General features: G+C 45.0%; 1 long non-coding RNA gene across 1 annotated transcript; it reads right to left on the bottom strand.

Annotated features, from left to right (window-relative positions):
* Positions 1-2,604: 2,604 nt before the first annotated feature.
* Positions 2,605-21,594, bottom strand: LOC108800322. The gene is made up of 3 exons (XR_001942092.1): positions 21,464-21,594; positions 15,521-15,621; positions 2,605-2,706 (listed from the first exon to the last, which is right to left on the bottom strand). It is a non-coding gene; the product is annotated as an uncharacterized LOC108800322 (long non-coding RNA).
* Positions 21,595-21,838: the final 244 nt, after the last annotated feature.

The raw sequence follows: 21,838 nt of genomic DNA, 5'->3' as shown, positions 1-21,838 counted from the left end.
TTTTGCATATTGAGTTTAGAATATTAACTACATCCACAGCGTGAACTTACATTTATACAAGTTTTCATTATTGTTGGTGGAATTTAACCTTTTTTCCTTTTCCTGTGAAAATCCCAACAGAATGTAAGGAAAAGGGAAATACTTTAAAAGGAGAACTATGAGGCGAATGAAAATCATTTATCCTCATAGTTCGAGCCGAAGTGTGACAATGAAACTGTCACACATCGGCTCAATAGATCAGGAAGTGAGCGAACACATACCGTCGCTCGCTCACTTCTCGATCCTCTGCCTGCAGAGAGCCGTGACTGTCACTCACGGCTCCCTGCAGGGATTCCCCCCCTCCCCTGTCTGATGCTCCAGCGCTGACTGGCGGAACGGACGGGTGAGGGGGCGGGTACAGCTGGCTCTGTCTCTAGATCAGGGGTAGCCAAACTCCGGCCATCCAGCTGTGGTGAAACTACAAATCCCATGAGGCATTGCAAGATTCTCACAGCCACAGACATGACTCCAGGAGACAGATGTCCCCCCCTCTACCAAACCTTACACTTGGCACAGTGCAGTCAGGCAAGTACCGTTCCCCTGGCAAGCGCTAAACCCAGACACGTCCATCGGATTGCCAGACAGAGAAACGTGATTCGTCACTCCAGAGAACACGTCTCCACTTCTCTAGAGTCCAGTAGTGGCGTGCTTTACACCACTGCATCCAACACTTTGCACTTGGTGATTGAAAGGCTTGGATGCTGCGGCTCGGCCACGGAAACCCATTCCATGAAGCTGCCTACGCACTGTTGTTGTGCCAATCTGAAGGCCACGTGAAGTTTGGAGTTCTATAGCTATTGGCTCTGCAGACAGTTGGTGACTCCTGCGCACTGTGGCTCATCATTTATGTGGCCTACCACTTTGTGGCTGAGTTGCTGTTGTTCCCCGTTGCTTCCACTTTATTATAATACCACTAACAGGTGACCGTGAAATATTTAGAAGCAAGGAAATTTCACGGGTGGACTTATTGCACAGGTGACAACCTATCACGGTACCACGCTTGAATTCACTGAGCTCCTGAGAGCGACCCATTCTTTCACAAATGTTTGTAGAAGCAGTCTGCATGCCTAGGTGCTTGATTTTATATACCTGTGGTCATGGAGGTGACTGGAACACCTGAATCCAATGATTTGGAGGGATGTCCCAATATGTTTGGCAATATAGTGTATTTAAAGAAGGCTGATTCCTATGGGCACCCATTCTAAAATTTGCCTTCCTTCAATTATTTCACACAAGAGGTTCAATATTGCTATGAAACGGATCTTACAGATTGTATTATGCTGCTGTATTCTGTGCAAGCAAGACCAACCTATGTATAGACTATAAAACATACAAAATAAAAAGAACAGGTCAAAAAGTGTGTTGTGTTTTTGGTTAAATTAAATTATAAGTTAAGTTCTATAGGTGACCAGCCAGAAACCTAGCTCTGCAAAATTTCACAATATCCCTTGGCCTCTCCTCTGCCTAGCCTCGGCTTAAACACCCGATCCTCCCATCACTGAATGTAAAACGAGTATCTGGCGCCCCCAATTTTAACGTTGCATTTTGTGATGGGCGTTGTGGATAATTAATAGACAGTCCTGACCCAAACAGTGCACATAACAGTCAGGCAACTGCACTGCTTTCATGTGTACAAAGCCAAATGACAGTAAACTACAACAGGCCTGTTGTTTAGAGGTCATTGACAGCTGCCCTTTACTTCCCATGTGAATCCAGTCTAAAGATGGTCACAGACATCAAGGGATGGTCAGGGTTGCAAGTACAATCTGACAGCCTAAGCATAAATACTTGGGCCACATGAGTAGGAGGGAGAGAATGTTTACTTATATTTAGTTATAATTTTTCAAATGTTTTGCTCAGAGGACCACCGTCTAACCTCACTATCTCCCAGGTCCTGACAGCGATCCTCAGGCTGAAAAGTCAGACACAATGACATAAAGATAAATAAGGGGGCAAAAATACATTTTTCATAAGCAATGCTGCACAAATAAAGAAGAACTCCAAGAAAAATATATATATATATACATATATATATACATATATATATATTAACCCTTGCAGTGGGGCTCCCCCTGCACTGCAAGGCTTAAGTGCTTATTTTGGCCCAGGTGCGAAAATAAAGTTATACTCACCTGAACCTTGCAGAAGGCCGACTGTTAGAGCTCTCCCTCCAGTCTGTGTCCTCCACCAATCCATTGATGGTATGTCCGTCAGTGTCCTCATGTTCTATAGACAGTGTATTGGACATGATGACTCACGGGAACTTAGACCACTGGAGTGGAGGGGGAGACAGGCTGGATAAAGCACCAGCTGCGAGGTTCGAGTGAATATAACTTTTTTCTATTTTTGCACCTAGATGAAAACAAGTACTTAACCCTTGCAGTGCATGGTTAGCCCCAATGCAAGGATTAAGAATATTTTTCCTGGAGTTCTTCCTTAAAATGTTTCCCCTATTCCAGCCATGAGAGGTTCTCTTTAAACTATATACAATGGTATCCTTCCAAAATAGGCTAAAATTCATACCTCACCGGCTTGTGCTGTTGACACAGGTACTCAAATCTGTCATCAGGGATGGGCACTCGGCTCTCATTTGGATTAATGGTGCAAAATGGAAAGTTCTCGGCGGCAGCCTGGCTTTTAGTCAACACATTAAAGAAAGTTGATTTCCTGTTAAAATAATGAGTGAGGAATTCATTTTATGAGGTTGCAGGGACAACTTTTCGGCACGAGTTTATATTAAAGCCAATTACTATCAAACAGCAATTTCCTTCATCCCCTAGAAAAAGAAGCATAAATATATGTCCTGTGAACTGTAAAATTACAGCACTCCCAATAACCATAAAAAATCCCTAATTAAAAGCACTGGCTACGTTTTCTGTAATTCGGAGCACTAACACATGACTGAATGGAAAGCTACATTAAAGAAGAACTGAACTCTGGAAGCTGTGGCCAAAAATATAAAGGCCAAAGGACCAGTCACCCGTATTGCCTGTTGTCGCCCTGCAAAGAATCTTTCCCCATTACTGACTACCATGCCTTGTTCTGAACTGTGTCTATGTGTGGAGGCGGCCATCTTAGTAGAGGCAGAGCTTAATTTCTTCATGTCAGAGCCTCCAACACACAGCCCTGTGGCAGGCCACGCCCCTTCCTTTGATTGATGGCAGATTGAGCCTATGGCTCCTCTGCAACAAGGAAGTTTGGGGTACGGAGGATCACTTCGGGACCGGCTGGGGGGAGGAGAGCAGCTGAGAGGTAAATGTGGGGGGGACTGCAGTAAAAAAAAAAAGGTCCTGGGCAGTTTTTACCCTAATGCAGGGAAGTCATTAAGGTAAAAAACGCCAAGACCTTAATACTACTTTAAACTGTATTTCCACTTTTTCAGTCAAATTTGAGAAAACCCCTCTATATGTTTTTAATGTGTTCCTAGTCACACTAGTCACACAGCATACCAAAAATATATTTTTTTAATTACCCTTTTAGATGTTTTGTTGCAGCAGGCAAACTGACTAAATCCAAGTTTTTTTTAGCACCTCTACAGTGATCTGTCCTTTAGAAAAGACTTAGGATAGGAATGTGTTTCTCTCATTAACATACAATGCAGAAGCCGGGGTTGTAATCCTTTAACCCTTTCTTAGGAAAGTAAATGTTCAACTCTTCTTTACAAATTTTAGTGAAAACCAGCCAGCACAGTACAGACAGAGCTATCACAAACCCCTCATGGTCCCTCCTAACAGAAGAAGCAATTTTAGTAGGTAAAAAGCTATTTGGCTGCAAGTTGAAAGATATGTAAGGCTCTGCGTTCATGCACCACATCAAAAACGAGCAACGCACTTACAGTGCCATACTTGTTAACAGCATCCCAAACGCGGCTGGTAAAACAAGCATTGATCACCTACAAACGCGTGGTCATAAAAACACACAATGCTCACAGCTGAACATGCTGCATGAGCTTCTTTGCCGCCTTTCTCATGCATGTGGCAGCCTATTGAAATGATGGGCTGACATGCAAATGCACATAAACGCGATGCATGGTCACACGTGCCGCCGGGGTATGTGAAGTGTGAACGGGGCCTAAAGATACCTGGGCAGTGTGCAACTCACCCTCTCAACAGGCGTGTATATAAGCATCACATATTTGGGTATCTACATTCTCCAACACAACACAGTTTCTTTATGACATTCACAAAGACACTCAATGCCCCAATGCACCTAGACACGAGATCACTTTCCTTTTCAACAGAAAAAAAACATTTGTGGTTCCTTTGAATGTAGATACAACACAGAACACAAGAGGTTGAAAAAAATGCATTTTTAGTTTTTATACGCATACACCTTAAAGAAAAGGTGTGAGGTCCTAGATTACAACTGCAACATACTGTAGATCTTTGGTTCTCAACTGGTGGGTCGTGACCCAAAAGTGGGTTGCGACCCCATGTTCAGTGGGTCGCCACATGCCTTCCACTTTTTTAGATGAGACTCTTCAGCCTCCCCCTAGAGCAGCACCGTCAGTTTTCGTTCAAGCAGCCATTCAATATATGCTGCCCGGCTCTGCGTGTCAGCTTGAGGTGGGCTGGAAGTATGGTCAAAAGGGAGATCCATCTATACGTGCATTGCTTACAGCTCCCATATGTGCCCTGTAGAGGTGACTGGACTGACGTCACATTCTTGCTCCCAGCACCTCTATGGGGGGTGCAAGGGAGCTGTACAAACAATGCAAATATGGAAGGAGCTCTGTCACAGCACTGCAGTCCACACTGGACCCCAAGCTGAGGAGCCACTCCAGTTCTCATAAGGTAGGGAGACTGGGTGGATCTTTAACCTCTTGCCGTCCGCCCGTAGTAAAAAAACGGACGGACGGCACTGCTACATCTGCGGGTTGCCGTCTCCAGACGGCAATTTTTTTCTGCTCACGCGTGCCCCCATTTGAAAAGACACGACCGTTGCACACACCCGTTACCGGGTGTTTCACATATAGGCGATCAGGAATTATAATTTTTTTTGCTGTGATTGTGTGTGTGTCAGTCAGTGTTTTTGAGGGTCAGTTCACACTAGTACAGTGCGTTAATCCCAAAGTCTCATGCGATTAATGCACTATACTACGCAATCACACCTACTGTGCATTCTGGTATGGAAGGTGTGTTGTGTTGCCATTAATTTGAATGACACTCCAAACGCACCTCCCACCCACAGTCTGATCGCCTGCACCAGAACGTCTGGTACTGCAATGCCATGCATTCCACTGCAGTGCGTCTGGGGTCGCGACTTAATGACCAAGGACAAATGTGGGTCCTGAGGTTACACAAGTTGAGAATCACTGCTGTGGATCACCATTCACACCGTGATTGAGAATATTAACTGTGGTCATATAGTACATGGAGGGAAATTTCAGATTACATTTTGTTTTTATCAACAACAAAGGGATTTGAATTACTCTACATCTAGAATAGAAGACAACCTCCAATTAAGACAAATATAAAATACCATTTAATCCCGCTATGTATACCTTTTAAAAAAAAATCTTAACCTGACACTAACCTCAGGAGTTAAATCTTAAAAATGCAATCAAGTACCCTACTAACAAAAATGTATCCTATTTGTGCGTCACTCTGCTTTAGATCCTCAAATCTCTGAATTGGTGCTGACACTGTCCTTTCTTCTGGAAGGTGACTACTTTTGTTCCCCATGGTCCCTGTGTGTGTTGTAAAGTAGTCACTACTCCAAGCTCACTCCCGTGATGGACTACAATCTAATTTTTAGTTTACTAATTTGTATTGCGATTGTAGTCCTTAATGGGAGTGATCTTGGAGTGGTGGCTACTTTACAAGACACACAGGGATCATGGGAAACAAAAGTAGCACCCTCCAGAAGGAAGGACAGTGTCAGCACCAATTCAGAGATGATTTGAGGATCTACAGCCGAGTGATAAAGGACAGTATTGTTCATAGTTAAAGGAGAACTATGGGGGTCAGTGTTTTTCCCCATAGTTCTCCTTAGGGTAACGGGAGGACACAAACTAGCGTCCTCCCGTTACCCTAAGCTCAGTATACTGCGAGCTACAGCTCGCGGTATACTGAGACGCCGCAGCCGGAGCGGATCCCGACCTGGACGCCAGGATCCGCCTAGCTGCTATCTAGAGGCAGAGCCAGCTGTACCCGCCCCCTCCCCGTCCTTTCCGCCAGTCAGCGCTGGCAGATCGGAGCATGGAGAGGGGAATCCAGCCGTGACAGGATCGAGAGGTGAGCGAACCCGGTATGTGTTCGCTCACCTCCCGATCTACTGAGCCGACCTGCGACAGTCTCATTGTCACAGGTCGGCTAGAACTATGAGATGAGTGGAAATCACTCATCTCATAGTTCTCCTTAAAGGTACTTGAATGCATTTTTAAGATTTAACTTCAGTGTCAGTGTCACTTTAAATTATTTTTCAAATGGTATCTCAATCTTTGTACTCGCCAGTGTACATCATCAAACTGGCTGGTTGAGGCAGGGACAGTATTTAAATCGAATGAGGTACTGTGTACAGTTGATATTCTATCATTTGAAGAATGTCGATTGGGTGAAAGAACACAGATTATGTTCCTTCAACGTCCAACCAATCACAGCTGCATTGCACATGGCATGGGCTTCTGCATTAGAAAATTGGCTGAACAAAATAACCCTTTTTTGGCAGATGCCATGCCTACAAAATCTCTTTTCCCCATAATTCCATTTGTCAGTGCAAAAAAAACATGCAGGATGTTAATTAAAATTGTGCACCAAATAAAAGTCTTGAATGCCCTCGAATGAAAAATTAGACCGGTAAATACATTATTCATAGAGTTGTTGTCAAGCAAGTTTATCCAAGCACCCTAAAAGGTTCAAGGTTGGTCTGGCAACCTAGGCTTTTATAAACTCTGGTCATAAAGGGGTTAATATAGACCTATGGGCTCAGTTGTAAAATTTTTTTACTGCAGCACCTAATTGTTAATGCATGTGTGCTTACAGCTTACCATGAGGGCTTGTTCACACCATAAGCAGTGCGTTCCAGAGCTGTCAGCTGCTGGAACGCACTGTATCACATCCCGGCCGGTTTACTGTGTTGAGGGGTTGGAGGGGGTGTGGCGGTGCATTGAGGTCAATAGCACCGCAGCCATGCCCCCCGCCCGCAGTTCAATCGCCCGCACCAGAACGGGTGGCACATCAGCACTATTGTTTTTTAGATCCCACTGGACCAGAACGCAGGCACTAATGTTCTGGTCCAGTGGGTGCGTTCTGGTGCGGACTGGAAGGCGATACTGTGCGTTCCAGCAGCTGACCACTCTGGAACGCACTGTGTGAACAAGCCCTGAAGGTGGCCATATGCTATGCGAATTTCAGCCAGTTCTTTACGAACCTCTCAGCCGGCATCCCACAATCAGCTGATTGAAAGAGTTAGTTGGAAAATCTTCAAACAGAGCCGGCAGCCAATAAGCTGCCACCTCTGTTCGGGCCGGTGGGTGAAACAGCAGGGATTCCTTGATCAAAGCGCTTGCAGCGTTGATGGAGGAATCTGCTCTATTTTTTTATTCAGCCCATAGGTTGAGCGGAAAAAAACAGAGCTTTAGTGCCCCTGCCAAGTCTCACAAATACCTACTGAACCTGGCAGTGGAGTCCACCAGTTTCTTGTAATGGGTGACCACTTTTTTTTTTTTTTAACATATGAGGATTGTGCATGAGATAGCAACCGCATTTGGGACCTGTTCACACCAGCTTTTCTCAACATTTTTGATATGGAATAGCCCTTGAAATAACAATCAGGTCTCAGGGAACCCGTGTTAATAAATATTTTATCTACAGCTTACAGTTAATAAGCGTGCACAGTAAGTTGTAGGCCTAAAAATAAATCAGAAAAATACCGGAGTATATGCCTCATTTCAATGAAGACAAGCTACTTATATGGATGAAAATTGACACATATGCATTTTGTGATTCACTGTCATACAATTTTATCTGTAATGGCTGAAAGACAATGTCATGCAAAATCATCAACATTGCACTTGGCTGGGTGCCCAGAACTATGCCAATGCTGCAATTACCACAGCTGCAAAAAGTTCAATATTTTAAGAGAGAGACAATCAGAGGCTGGAGTGGGCTACACATAAGGCCTCATACACACTGCCGTACAATATACTGCGTATATGCGCGTATTGTCCCATATGCAAATAAATGGCTCCATACACATAGCTGCGTATGGAGCCGTATATTTGCGATGCGTAAAGATACGCAAAAGCAGAATGGACCCGAGATGCGTCCGGGCAACGTATTTCTGCATATTTTACGCGCATATACACGTGTTTGTGCACGTATACGCACGTACAGTTCATTAAAATTTCTATTACGTGGGGGTGCATTCTGGGATTGCATATAGTGCACGCATACGCGCATATACGCAATGTACCATTTTGCTCTTGCATTGTGTGTGCATGAGGCCTAAAAGTGTAACCAAACGCCTCATCAAGATATATCAACAATAGCCATGAATAAAACCATACCATGGTCCAAAAGATGGAACTGGTTAAAGTGGACCCATCGCAAAAATTGATTACCTAAAAGGTAGGGATGCACCGATACTGTTTTTTCGGTATCGAGTACCGAGACTTTTCTTTCAGTACTCATCGATACCGAGTACCGATACCGGTGCTTCCGCTGCCATGGAGCCAGCTTCCCAAGCAATCCGATTGCCCGAGAAGCTGGTTGTATGTTGTCTAACTTGCTTGATTGAGCTTAGCCGGGAAACCGGCTTCATAACCAATCAGCATCGAGCCGGCTTCACGGCCAATCAGGAAGCAAGGTGGCAAGTAATGACCTGCCTACCAGCTTCCTGATTGGCCGGGAAGCCGGCTCGATGGCCCCTTACGACACCGCCGGTCAGAGGAAATCTTCCTCTGAACGGAATTTTCGGTATCAGGGCAGGTATCGGAGCATTTGGGCGAGTACAAGTACTCACCCAAATACTCGGTATCGGCACCGATACTGATACTAGTATCGGTGCATCCCTACTAAAAAGGTATAGAAACTGTTTACTTAGCAAAGTGAATCTTTAATGAGTTCATTGCATAAGTAAAACTGTGTTCACTTAATCATCCAATCACCTGCAAGAATAAATACTGTTTTGTAATTTTCTTTGCACATGATTGGATATTCAAAGTAAACACTGCTATGCCATATTTGCTGCACTCAATGAAAAGTTACCAGTCTGTTTACAGTCCAACATGACCCAACAGACATGGGAGGATTTTACATACATTACTATTATCAGACATCTCAACTCTCCCGGACGTTCTGGGAGTAAACCTGTCCCTACTATTTTGACATCGGGGCTGCCGCCTGCCGTCAGTCAGAGGGGAAAAAAAACAGCATAGGAATTAAAATCTACGCTTCTATTGGCTATTTCAATTTGCAATAGCCAATAGCAGACTGGCTATTACCCCCACCCACTGCTGCTGCTGCCAATCAGCAGAGGTGGACCTGAAGTTCTCCATCATGTCCTCCTCTGCTGATTGACAGCAGCAGTAGGCAGGTGCAATAGCCAGCTTGCTATTGCAAATTGAAATAGCCAATAGCAATCTAGCGATCCATTCCTATGCTGTCCGTTGTTTTTTTTATTATTATTATTCTGATGGCAGCAGGTGTCTTTATAAAGAAGAAAAAAGAAAAAAAACAGCAGATAGCAAGGGAAGCATTAGCTTCTTTCCTATATAATGATGATACAGGCATCCCAACCTGAACAAAGTAATTTCAGGGAGGGGCCCTTCTCATTTCAGGGTGGTGCTCTCTCCCTCACCCCTCCCCCTCAGGGAGGGAGAGGGCACCTCCCTGAAATGAGAAGGGCCCCTCCCTGAAATTACTTTGTTCAGGTTGGGATGCCTGTATCATCATTATATAGGAATGAAAACCTTTGCTGACGGAGCAATTTTTTCCTTTTTGTACATACATGCACATTAAGCCCTCATTCACACGACTAATAGCCGGCCCGTACAGATCCATGCTGCATGCATGGCCGTATCGGGCTGCTCTTGGAAAGGGCAGGTGCCATACGCTCTCCCGAACTGCACAGGTGTCCCTGCTCGGATGCAGACAGGATCCATCCTGTCTGCGTACGAGTACGGACAGCCACACGGACGTGCAGTTCGGGTGAGCGTGCGGCTGAACGTACAAATCACACGTGTCACCTGTCCTTCCCGGGAGCAGCCTGGTGCAGCCGTGCACGCAGCGGGCCAGCTGTTAGTCGTGTGAATGAGGGCTAAGATGCACATTTTGGGCCATAAGATTACTTATAACCTTCAGAAACATATTTTCTGAACGCAGAGGTCCTGTAGACATAAAAGGTGGTAGTGGCAAAGTTTTGTGCCACATGACTTTTGCACAACTACGTCTCAAACCTGTAATTTCTGCACAAAATACACTAAAATTAATTCCAGCGCACAAAAACACAATAGCATCTCCAATTTTGTGTTGTGTAAAAAATACAAATTTAGAGTTAGCCATATATCACGGCCCCAGAATTATTCCTCTCACTCCAGTGTGCAAGGTTTTACCCATCATGTATTATATATGTGTATGCATTGTAGGTGTATATACTTTTATGTCCGTGCAGGTGTGTGGCTTCTTTACATCTTTTTTTCTTCAATTTATCTTATTCAGTTATTTTTTTAACTTCCCTTTTATTTATTAATTTTTTCTTCACATTACAGTATTAGTATTGTAATAGCATTGTGCAGTGATAGGTTCCCTTTATGGAGATATCAGGAGTCTATAAGACCCCTAATATCTCCCCTGCACTTGACCCCGAGTTGATCGAGGACAACAGCAGTTGGCTGTCATCTAATAGCCGCAAACCTGTACATGCTCAGAGCAGAGCGCTTCCACTGTACAGAAGAAGGTTGGGAATATGATCTCTCCTCCGAACCTGCTCACCATACTGAAGTCTTTTTTTGTGGTCCCGGGAGGAGTAGGAAAGCCCAGGAACCATAGAGGGGGTTGCAGGGGTGGAGGGACAAACAGCTGCTACATGTGGTAGACATCATGCGCAGTAAGAAATTAAAAGGAAGTAAGCAAGCTGGAATTGTCCACACACCTGTTCCAGCACCTTGTATACACATGCCTGGTCCAGGTCAGTAACTCTTAGGGCCCACTCACATGTTTGTTGTGGTAATGTGCCCTTTACCACAACATACATACATCGGGGCGCTGCAGCATCATTTATTTTGAAAGGCACCCCAACGCAACTTCACACCACACCTGTGCAAAATTATTTGAATCACTTATGATCAGCATCACCACCAGACAACTAGCTTATTCAGGGCAGGGCAGCATTGAAATCTTCCATGTTTCTTTCAGGAATGGTTCACTTTAGATTGTAATGATTTTAAACACAAAAGGGGAGAATTCATCAATACTGGAGCAGAAGAATCTTTAGCAGTTGCCTATGGTAACCAATCAGCTTCTCTCTTCAGTTTGTTCAGTTAAGGTTTGAAAATAAAAGGTGGATTGGTTGCCATGCACAGCTGCTCCAGTTTTGATAAATTCCCCTCAAAGAGATCTTATGAGGCTTCATATGATAAGGAGCTCACAAAGCACTTATCAGTACCAGAAGCCCTTCTCCTGTATGTAGCCCTTCCTTGCAGCACTATTAATAACACCTTCCCTGACTTCCTCAAGCTCTGACATCAGGATCAGTGCACAAAGCTGCTGTCATCACCCACCACAATCATGCGAAGGAATACAGACACAGATTATGGAGCTGAGGGAAGAAACTGCAGAAACCTGAGGGTGCTCCAATCTGGGACCGCTGCGAGTATAATTTCACCATCACATATCCATCATCCTGTCTACATCCCAATGAACAGCCATTCCTTCTATTTACTTAAAAAGATCAGTGTGCTAATGCTGAACTGAGACATAAAATGATGGTCACATGATCGAGGTGGGATATGATTCAATCTGTGACCTCTGCCGACACCCCTGTCATTCATGTGCAATATGTATTCCCAGCCAATCACTGGGCTGGTGCCATACTTGAGTGGCAAACCATATATAGCAAAATTTTTGGAGCTTGGAACCTTCAAACATCTTAAAATGCTACATTTACTGCCTAGAATCAAATTTCTAACCCTGTATTTGCCAACCTGTGATCCTTTTGTATTTCTGCTGCCTTCAGACAGCAGTGGGAGCACTGGTTGGTAACAGATCTGGAATAACAGTTACACATCCCCAGTTATGTTGCATGTCCACACTCTCTGATGGTCTTTTGCAGAATTACATATAATGATTGTGTGGTGGTGTCAAGGGCCACAGCTCAAGCTCCATATTCATTAAGAGTTGACCACCACTGCTCTAAAACAGGGGTAGGCAACCGAGGCATTCCAGCTGTGGTGAAACTACAAATCCCATAATGCCTTTGGAAGTCATGCCTGTGCCTGTCAGAATCTTCCAATGCATTATGTGACTTGTAGTTCCACAAGAGTTAGAGTGCTGAGCTTACCTGCCCTGCTCTAACCCCTCAATCCTAATAACTGAGACCATGATTTTACTCACCCCACATTGGGTAGTCCAACTATACCAATCTTCAGAGAGGTCCCAAATCGTCCAATGATAGGATGCTGCTTTGGTCCATCATCTACTTTCTTAGGAGGCATCTAAAACGTAAGCCAAAAAAAACTTATTCTCTAAGGCAGCCAACTGATATTAATACATGGGATTAATAATCACCCCTCCCCCTCAGGGAGGGAGAGGGCACCTCCCTGAAATGAGAAGGGCCCCTCCCTGAAATTACTTTGTTCAGGTTGGGATGCCTGTATCATCATTATATAGGAATGAAAACCTTTGCTGACGGAGCAATTTTTTCCTTTTTGTACATACATGCACATTAAGCCCTCATTCACACGACTAATAGCCGGCCCGTACAGATCCATGCTGCATGCATGGCCGTATCGGGCTGCTCTTGGAAAGGGCAGGTGCCATACGCTCTCCCGAACTGCACAGGTGTCCCTGCTCGGATGCAGACAGGATCCATCCTGTCTGCGTACGAGTACGGACAGCCACACGGACGTGCAGTTCGGGTGAGCGTGCGGCTGAACGTACAAATCACACGTGTCACCTGTCCTTCCCGGGAGCAGCCTGGTGCAGCCGTGCACGCAGCGGGCCAGCTGTTAGTCGTGTGAATGAGGGCTAAGATGCACATTTTGGGCCATAAGATTACTTATAACCTTCAGAAACATATTTTCTGAACGCAGAGGTCCTGTAGACATAAAAGGTGGTAGTGGCAAAGTTTTGTGCCACATGACTTTTGCACAACTACGTCTCAAACCTGTAATTTCTGCACAAAATACACTAAAATTAATTCCAGCGCACAAAAACACAATAGCATCTCCAATTTTGTGTTGTGTAAAAAATACAAATTTAGAGTTAGCCATATATCACGGCCCCAGAATTATTCCTCTCACTCCAGTGTGCAAGGTTTTACCCATCATGTATTATATATGTGTATGCATTGTAGGTGTATATACTTTTATGTCCGTGCAGGTGTGTGGCTTCTTTACATCTTTTTTTCTTCAATTTATCTTATTCAGTTATTTTTTTAACTTCCCTTTTATTTATTAATTTTTTCTTCACATTACAGTATTAGTATTGTAATAGCATTGTGCAGTGATAGGTTCCCTTTATGGAGATATCAGGAGTCTATAAGACCCCTAATATCTCCCCTGCACTTGACCCCGAGTTGATCGAGGACAACAGCAGTTGGCTGTCATCTAATAGCCGCAAACCTGTACATGCTCAGAGCAGAGCGCTTCCACTGTACAGAAGAAGGTTGGGAATATGATCTCTCCTCCGAACCTGCTCACCATACTGAAGTCTTTTTTTGTGGTCCCGGGAGGAGTAGGAAAGCCCAGGAACCATAGAGGGGGTTGCAGGGGTGGAGGGACAAACAGCTGCTACATGTGGTAGACATCATGCGCAGTAAGAAATTAAAAGGAAGTAAGCAAGCTGGAATTGTCCACACACCTGTTCCAGCACCTTGTATACACATGCCTGGTCCAGGTCAGTAACTCTTAGGGCCCACTCACATGTTTGTTGTGGTAATGTGCCCTTTACCACAACATACATACATCGGGGCGCTGCAGCATCATTTATTTTGAAAGGCACCCCAACGCAACTTCACACCACACCTGTGCAAAATTATTTGAATCACTTATGATCAGCATCACCACCAGACAACTAGCTTATTCAGGGCAGGGCAGCATTGAAATCTTCCATGTTTCTTTCAGGAATGGTTCACTTTAGATTGTAATGATTTTAAACACAAAAGGGGAGAATTCATCAATACTGGAGCAGAAGAATCTTTAGCAGTTGCCTATGGTAACCAATCAGCTTCTCTCTTCAGTTTGTTCAGTTAAGGTTTGAAAATAAAAGGTGGATTGGTTGCCATGCACAGCTGCTCCAGTTTTGATAAATTCCCCTCAAAGAGATCTTATGAGGCTTCATATGATAAGGAGCTCACAAAGCACTTATCAGTACCAGAAGCCCTTCTCCTGTATGTAGCCCTTCCTTGCAGCACTATTAATAACACCTTCCCTGACTTCCTCAAGCTCTGACATCAGGATCAGTGCACAAAGCTGCTGTCATCACCCACCACAATCATGCGAAGGAATACAGACACAGATTATGGAGCTGAGGGAAGAAACTGCAGAAACCTGAGGGTGCTCCAATCTGGGACCGCTGCGAGTATAATTTCACCATCACATATCCATCATCCTGTCTACATCCCAATGAACAGCCATTCCTTCTATTTACTTAAAAAGATCAGTGTGCTAATGCTGAACTGAGACATAAAATGATGGTCACATGATCGAGGTGGGATATGATTCAATCTGTGACCTCTGCCGACACCCCTGTCATTCATGTGCAATATGTATTCCCAGCCAATCACTGGGCTGGTGCCATACTTGAGTGGCAAACCATATATAGCAAAATTTTTGGAGCTTGGAACCTTCAAACATCTTAAAATGCTACATTTACTGCCTAGAATCAAATTTCTAACCCTGTATTTGCCAACCTGTGATCCTTTTGTATTTCTGCTGCCTTCAGACAGCAGTGGGAGCACTGGTTGGTAACAGATCTGGAATAACAGTTACACATCCCCAGTTATGTTGCATGTCCACACTCTCTGATGGTCTTTTGCAGAATTACATATAATGATTGTGTGGTGGTGTCAAGGGCCACAGCTCAAGCTCCATATTCATTAAGAGTTGACCACCACTGCTCTAAAACAGGGGTAGGCAACCGAGGCATTCCAGCTGTGGTGAAACTACAAATCCCATAATGCCTTTGGAAGTCATGCCTGTGCCTGTCAGAATCTTCCAATGCATTATGTGACTTGTAGTTCCACAAGAGTTAGAGTGCTGAGCTTACCTGCCCTGCTCTAACCCCTCAATCCTAATAACTGAGACCATGATTTTACTCACCCCACATTGGGTAGTCCAACTATACCAATCTTCAGAGAGGTCCCAAATCGTCCAATGATAGGATGCTGCTTTGGTCCATCATCTACTTTCTTAGGAGGCATCTAAAACGTAAGCCAAAAAAAACTTATTCTCTAAGGCAGCCAACTGATATTAATACATGGGATTAATAAGTATACCTTTTTCGGAGCCATGGTCTAATTTTTTTATCAAAAATGAGACCAGAAAGTCCACTCCAGAGCACTTAATCCACATTTAAATGAAACTCATTTTAAATCTAATGATTTCTTCAAACCAAAGTGCAAGCTGCAGGAACAGACACCCTACAGGCTAATAATACCAGAGGGGCAGAGTGCAGCCGCGGAGCAGATACGCTGAGAAGTCACTTTCTAAACGTGACAGCTGACGCCATCAATATGGCCAACTGACAGCATCATGTGTGGCACGCTGCCAACTCGGAATCCTTACCAGAAATGTTCTACCGCGCTGCACAAAGTCATGAATGGAACAGGCAAAACATTTCACCTTAGAACTGGTTCTGCTCTGATAATTGTTTTATTTTTGTTTCAAAAATATTTTAGTGTTGTTGAAGAACTCATTTAGTTTCAAACAATTCTTCTGCTTCATCCCATGAGTTGTACCTGCTGGTTTAATCTGCAGCAGCAGGAAGCCGTAGTGTATAATCCCAGCCAAACAAGGAGTGGTTAGAACTATGTGGTCAGATCCAGACAGAAGCCAGATGCCTACAACACCTCTGCTATGATATGCCTTTTATGTAGTGCTGAGGATATCCCCTTTATAGGGATTCATACATAGGAGAAAGGCTGCCAAGGGGTTCCCAAACTATCGGCTTCTAATCGCAGGGGTTGGCAACCTCAGCACTCCAGCTGTTGTCGAACTACCAACCCCATGAGGCATTGCAAGACCGACAGCCACAGGTATGACTCCCTGAAGCATAGACATGATGGCATTTGTAGTTTTTCTACAGGTGGAGTGCCGATATTGCCTAACCCTGTTCTAATGTATAATCTGCACTAGAAGCAGAGCCTAAGACAGCATCTCTTTGGGCATGGCCGCTCTGCTCCACAATATTTGTGCTGTGCCTGCCGCTCCCTGACTAGCCAGACAGGTTTCTAGCCAGATAGGTCCCTAGACAGGGAGCTGTTTAAGGGCCATACACATCTCCCCACCCAGCTCTTGGCAACCTGGGACACTGGTTGCCAGGAGCTGGGAAGATCCGAGCCATTGCCCCAACCATGCACCTAGGAGGACAACAATCCACCGGAAAAGACACACACACACACAATTTAGGAGCCACAGTCTGCTATTCAATTAAGAACAACTCCAGGTAAACATTTTATTAACCTTTTCAGTGGAGCTACTCCCACACTGCAAGGGTCAAATGCTTGTTATTGCCCAGGATCAAAAATAACAATGTTACACTCACCTGATCCTCTGATAGGGCAGCTGCACAGTGCTCCCTCCTGCCTGTCTCCTCCTCCGCTGCAGCGTGGTGGTATGTCCCTCAGTATCTTCACCTCCTATACCTATACACTGTAAAAAAAATGATGGCTCAGAGACCTTAGACCGCTGCAGCAGAGGGGGAGAGAGGCTCCAGGGGCTGGTCTATGAGCAAGCTGGCTCACATGATCAGGTGAGGAAATCATTTTTGACCCTAGACGGTGGGATAGCCCCCACACCAAGGGTTTTAAAAAAAATTACTCTGAGTTCTGCTTTAAATCTGGCAAAACATGTTAGAATCCGATTGTACAAACTTGATTTGATTTTCTAGGTAGGGCCTTACCCTCAATTTTTGTTGGCAAATCTAAATGTGGACACAAACACATCAGGGCAGGACAAATCCCAGGAGCCCTATTCTCTACAGAACAATTATAGCTGACACCCAACTTTTGAGGTTCTCTCCAATTGTTGTCAATGTAGCTGACTCCTAAAAAAAATGCAGCTTGCTCCTGAACTGGACAGACTGGCTTGTGAATTCCATATTCATTTGTCCACCATACAAAAATGTAATCTGAGGTCCTACCTAATATCTATTACATTTATAGCCAGATAGGCCCTCATATATACAGCCAGCTTAAAGGGCATGTATAGCCAAAACGTTTTTGTAGATGTTTTGGGTAGAGAAGGGAATGGTTAAAAACTGTCAGATTATTTTTTGTTGTGTACCATTAGGGAGAATTTCTGTTCACTTCCTGTACCAGAGGTTCAACCGAAAGTTAGGAGGAGCCCTTCCCAACGCTATCCAAAAATTCTATATAAAAAAAAGAAGAAAAAAAAAGAAGGTTTTTCCAAAAGATGTACTTCAGACTGTAAAATGTGTGGTCAGTTTTCAATAATGTACAACTGCAACCAAAGATAGGCAAATCTATATAATTAGGGCCCATTCACACTACATCACCTCAAGACCAGACTGTTTGCGGATCCAAAATGCATCCCAATGTATCCCTATGCTATTTCTGGCCTCTGTTGCCACCAGTACAGTCCGTTCCAGACCAGAAAAATACTGCTTGTAAAAAAAAAAAAAAATCCAATAGCGGCAAATTTGCGATGCACTATGTTCCAGATCTGGTGTGAACCCAGCCTTATATCTATATATTTCCTTGAAAGATGATGGTGAATGCACCCCTATGCCACGCCCACGTCGCTCCAGACCTGCAGCCATAGGTATTAAAAGTGTGAGAATGATGAAAAACCGCATCAAAACAAAAGGTCTGCAAAGTCATAGATTTTTTTGTTTTCTCCAGAAAGCAGTCACTGCCTGAGTAGAAATGCCTGTCCCCTGCCAGCATGCTGCAAAGTGGGACCCTTGCTCTTTGTAGAAGCAGAGATCTCTCTGCAGAGGTCCAACACGCCAACGACTGAGTCAGTGAAAAGCTGGCCATACACCTTGCGATTGTCGTTCGAATTCTTTCGTGCTCTCATCAATTTCTGCTCGAATACCCCATCATGCACAGACCAATGTCGATTTGGATTGTCGCTCGTTAGCAATACTAACTGGACGAATTTCAATCGATCGACAGAATGGATTTTTATTTGTGAATGTGCTGTGTTCATGTTGCAATTTTTTTCATACGAAAACGCCACTAATCCATCGATTTCCGTACGATTCGAAATGTTTTGCAGCCTGACCAATTAAGGAAATTATGCCCGTTGTACAGTAATTCTGATGGTTCACTTCCCATTAACTGGCCGATTATCATACAAAAACCTGATCGTGTTCGATTTCCGAACGATAATCGCTAGGTGTATGGGCACCTTAAGGCTGGCCATACACTGATCAATTGTTTTCCTTCAACCCGCGGGCTGAACGAAAACAATTGACCCAGTAACAGCGTGTCGATCAAGGAATCCCGATGTCTACATTGTATTCTGACAAGTGCCGCCGGGACCTGGCAGAATACGCAACCAGAGTGTGCAGCTCGTTGTGATCGATCGAAGATTTTCCGACTGGATCCTTCCATCAGCTGATTGAGGGAATGCTGATCGAAAGGGTGCCGACAGCGGCACACACTGTGCGCATTTGGCCGGTCCCTCCAAAAACGTCTGAAATTTGAACAGTGTATAGGCACCTTCAGAGCTCTCTAATCAACAGGGAGTGTGAGCTTTGTTGATTGGAGCGCTCTACGTCTGACTAAGCACGGGGTGTGACGGATCTCTGCAACGAGACCACTGCTTCCACACAGAGAACAAGGGTCCTTCTATGGCTCGGCCAGTCTTGACTTTTTAAAACAAGCCGTGACTGCTTTAGCCCTCGTTCACACCTGAACGTTTTGTAGCGCGTTCTACGCTAGACGAACGCTCTACCAAACGCTCAAAAATATAAATCCCATTGTATTCAATGGTCTCGTTCCCACCTTGGCGTATTTCCGCCCGTCCCTAACGCGCTACAAAACGGCCTACGCCTGAAAAGGTACATGTACTACTTTGGGCCGTTTTGTTGCTCGTTTCCATTGGGATACAGCCAAATAGCCTTCGGAAACGTGCAACTTTTTTACCGCGAATCGCGGTAAAAAAAAGTTGCGACAGACGCGTATATGCAATACACGTAGGTGTGAACGAGACCTTAAGGAAACAAACTTTAGGACATTGAACATGATGCATTTAGAATGTATTTAGCTGATTTAAACTGAGAGTTTACAAGAGTCATTCGTAAGGTGACCATACATACACTATATGAATTTGACAGTTCGTGATGAACCAGCCGAAATTGGCACAGTGGTTGCCACTGTTTGCACCCTTTCGGACGGTATCCCTCGGTCAGCTGATCAAATAAGCCAGTCTGAAAATCTTTGAATCAACAGAGCCGGCACCAATGGGCTTCTGGCTCAGTTTGGGCATTCTGCAAGCAGGCTGCGGCCACTGTCAGAATACAATGCAACCATGCAGGAGATTCCTCGATCAATGCTCATATTGATGGAGGAATCTGTACTATTTTCTTCATTCAGCCCACAGGTTGAACAAAGAAAATATTAGTGTATGGCCAGCTTTACTTGAATCCTGGTGTGCTTTGTGTATTTCTTCCAGATCTGTGCAATAGCAGGAGCTTCCTGTAATAAAGAGCAGTCTCTGCTGCTCCCTCTTGTTGTACAGGGTAACTGGTCTTGTCCCCGCCTCTTCCTGTAGTTTTTATTTACAGGTTGCCTGTAGTGGGTGGGACCTGCTGGGTCCCTCCCACAGCTCTGCCCAGGTGATGATGTCACTGGTACAAGCTAATATTTGGGTTTACACAGGCAGCGTGTGTGGGGATTTAACTAATATGTGGCCATTGAGGAATATAAAGTGGAACTTAAGTTATGAGCAGAAAGAACTTTTATTGCAGAAGAGACATACTATGGATGGATCCTCCTTGCAAGACATTTTAGAACTGGGGTGGGCAAACTCCAGCCCTGCAGCTGTTGTGGAACTACAAATCCCATGAGGCTTTGCAAGATTATCACTGCCACAGGCATGACTCCCAGCGACAAATGCATTTGTAGTTAAAAGCACAGCTAGAGGGCCGGAGTTGCCCACCCCTGATTTAGTATGTGCAATGGGCTGCATATGCACAGCTCAGTGTATATTCCCAGCACACGTTGATGCCAGGATGATTGAACTCTCGTGCACATGCATTGGAGATGCATCAAGCCAAGCAATAAATATGGCGGAAGACCTTGAAAATTGGAAAAGACCGGGGAGATGTAGTCACCGGCAAGGAAGCTCACAGACGTTAGTATTGGAGGGTTTAGTTCTGCTGACAATGAAAGTGTTTGTGCCCGGAGTTCAATTTTAACTCTCTGCTCTGGAAATTACAGATTTGGTGGTTTGGGAGAAGAAATGTTCTTCTTAGTAATAGTCTGCTCTCTGTTCAGAAAACACTCGGAGACAGGTGAGAACGGCGATCTATGAGTAAGGAAACAGATCTATTACAGCAGATCTATCAGCATGTGGAAATCTCTTCTTCCAACTGTGCGTTCACGATCATGTGACCACTGCCAGAGAAGCAGGATCAGTCCTACCATTGGCTGGCATTGTACAGTATAGTAGGATCACCCTAATGCAGGGGTGGGCAACTCTGGTCCTCCAGCTGTGCTTTAACTACAAATCCCAGTGTTGTCAGTCTTGCAATGCCTCATGGGACTTCTGGAGGACCAGAGTTGCCCACCCCTGCCCTCATGTATAGCATGGGCAGGTAAGATGACATATGCCATTCTCTTCCATCTTGGGTGCCCGGGGTCAGCATGTGATTCAGGAACTGCTGCTGAATGACTACAACAAGCTGCTGTCACTCAGCACAGCTACATGGAATTACCACCATTGAATGAATGACAGTCGCCGCTAAGGTGTTCTGCAGCAGCTGAGGCTGTGCCGGGCAGCAGACTCCTGACACGTGGGCACAGCGACTTGCCCGCGCACACACACACACACAGGAGGGACACGCCGCCTCACCTCCGCTCCGAGTCACGTGTCACTCCCGGGAATGATGAGCAGCGGCACGGGGCTTCCAGGGTCTCCTAGGCACGTTATGCAGCCGGCGTCCCAGAAACGGAAGAGGCGGGGCTACCGGAGCGACGCACACGGCGTGCGCACGTCCCATTGGCTGGTTGCGCGGGGTGAGAGGTCATTGCGACAGATGACTTCGGTGGGGAAGAGCACGCTGCTTCCTGTGCCTCACCCAGCGGGCCATGTGTGCACTGTGCGGGGCTGACAGCTGGGCTGCCGACCGGTTTGACTCAAGCACCTGTCTTCTCCACACCTGTCCACCTTTATAGCTCTGTATAAATAAATGTGACAACTTTACTGTAAATCTTGCCACAGTGGTCA

The sequence above is a fragment of the Nanorana parkeri genome, unplaced genomic scaffold (assembly GCF_000935625.1).
Source record: "Nanorana parkeri isolate BGI_ZX_2015 unplaced genomic scaffold, ASM93562v1 scaffold44, whole genome shotgun sequence".
Taxonomy (NCBI): Eukaryota; Metazoa; Chordata; class Amphibia; order Anura; family Dicroglossidae; genus Nanorana; species Nanorana parkeri.
This window is presented reverse-complemented; position numbering and strand designations above follow the sequence as displayed.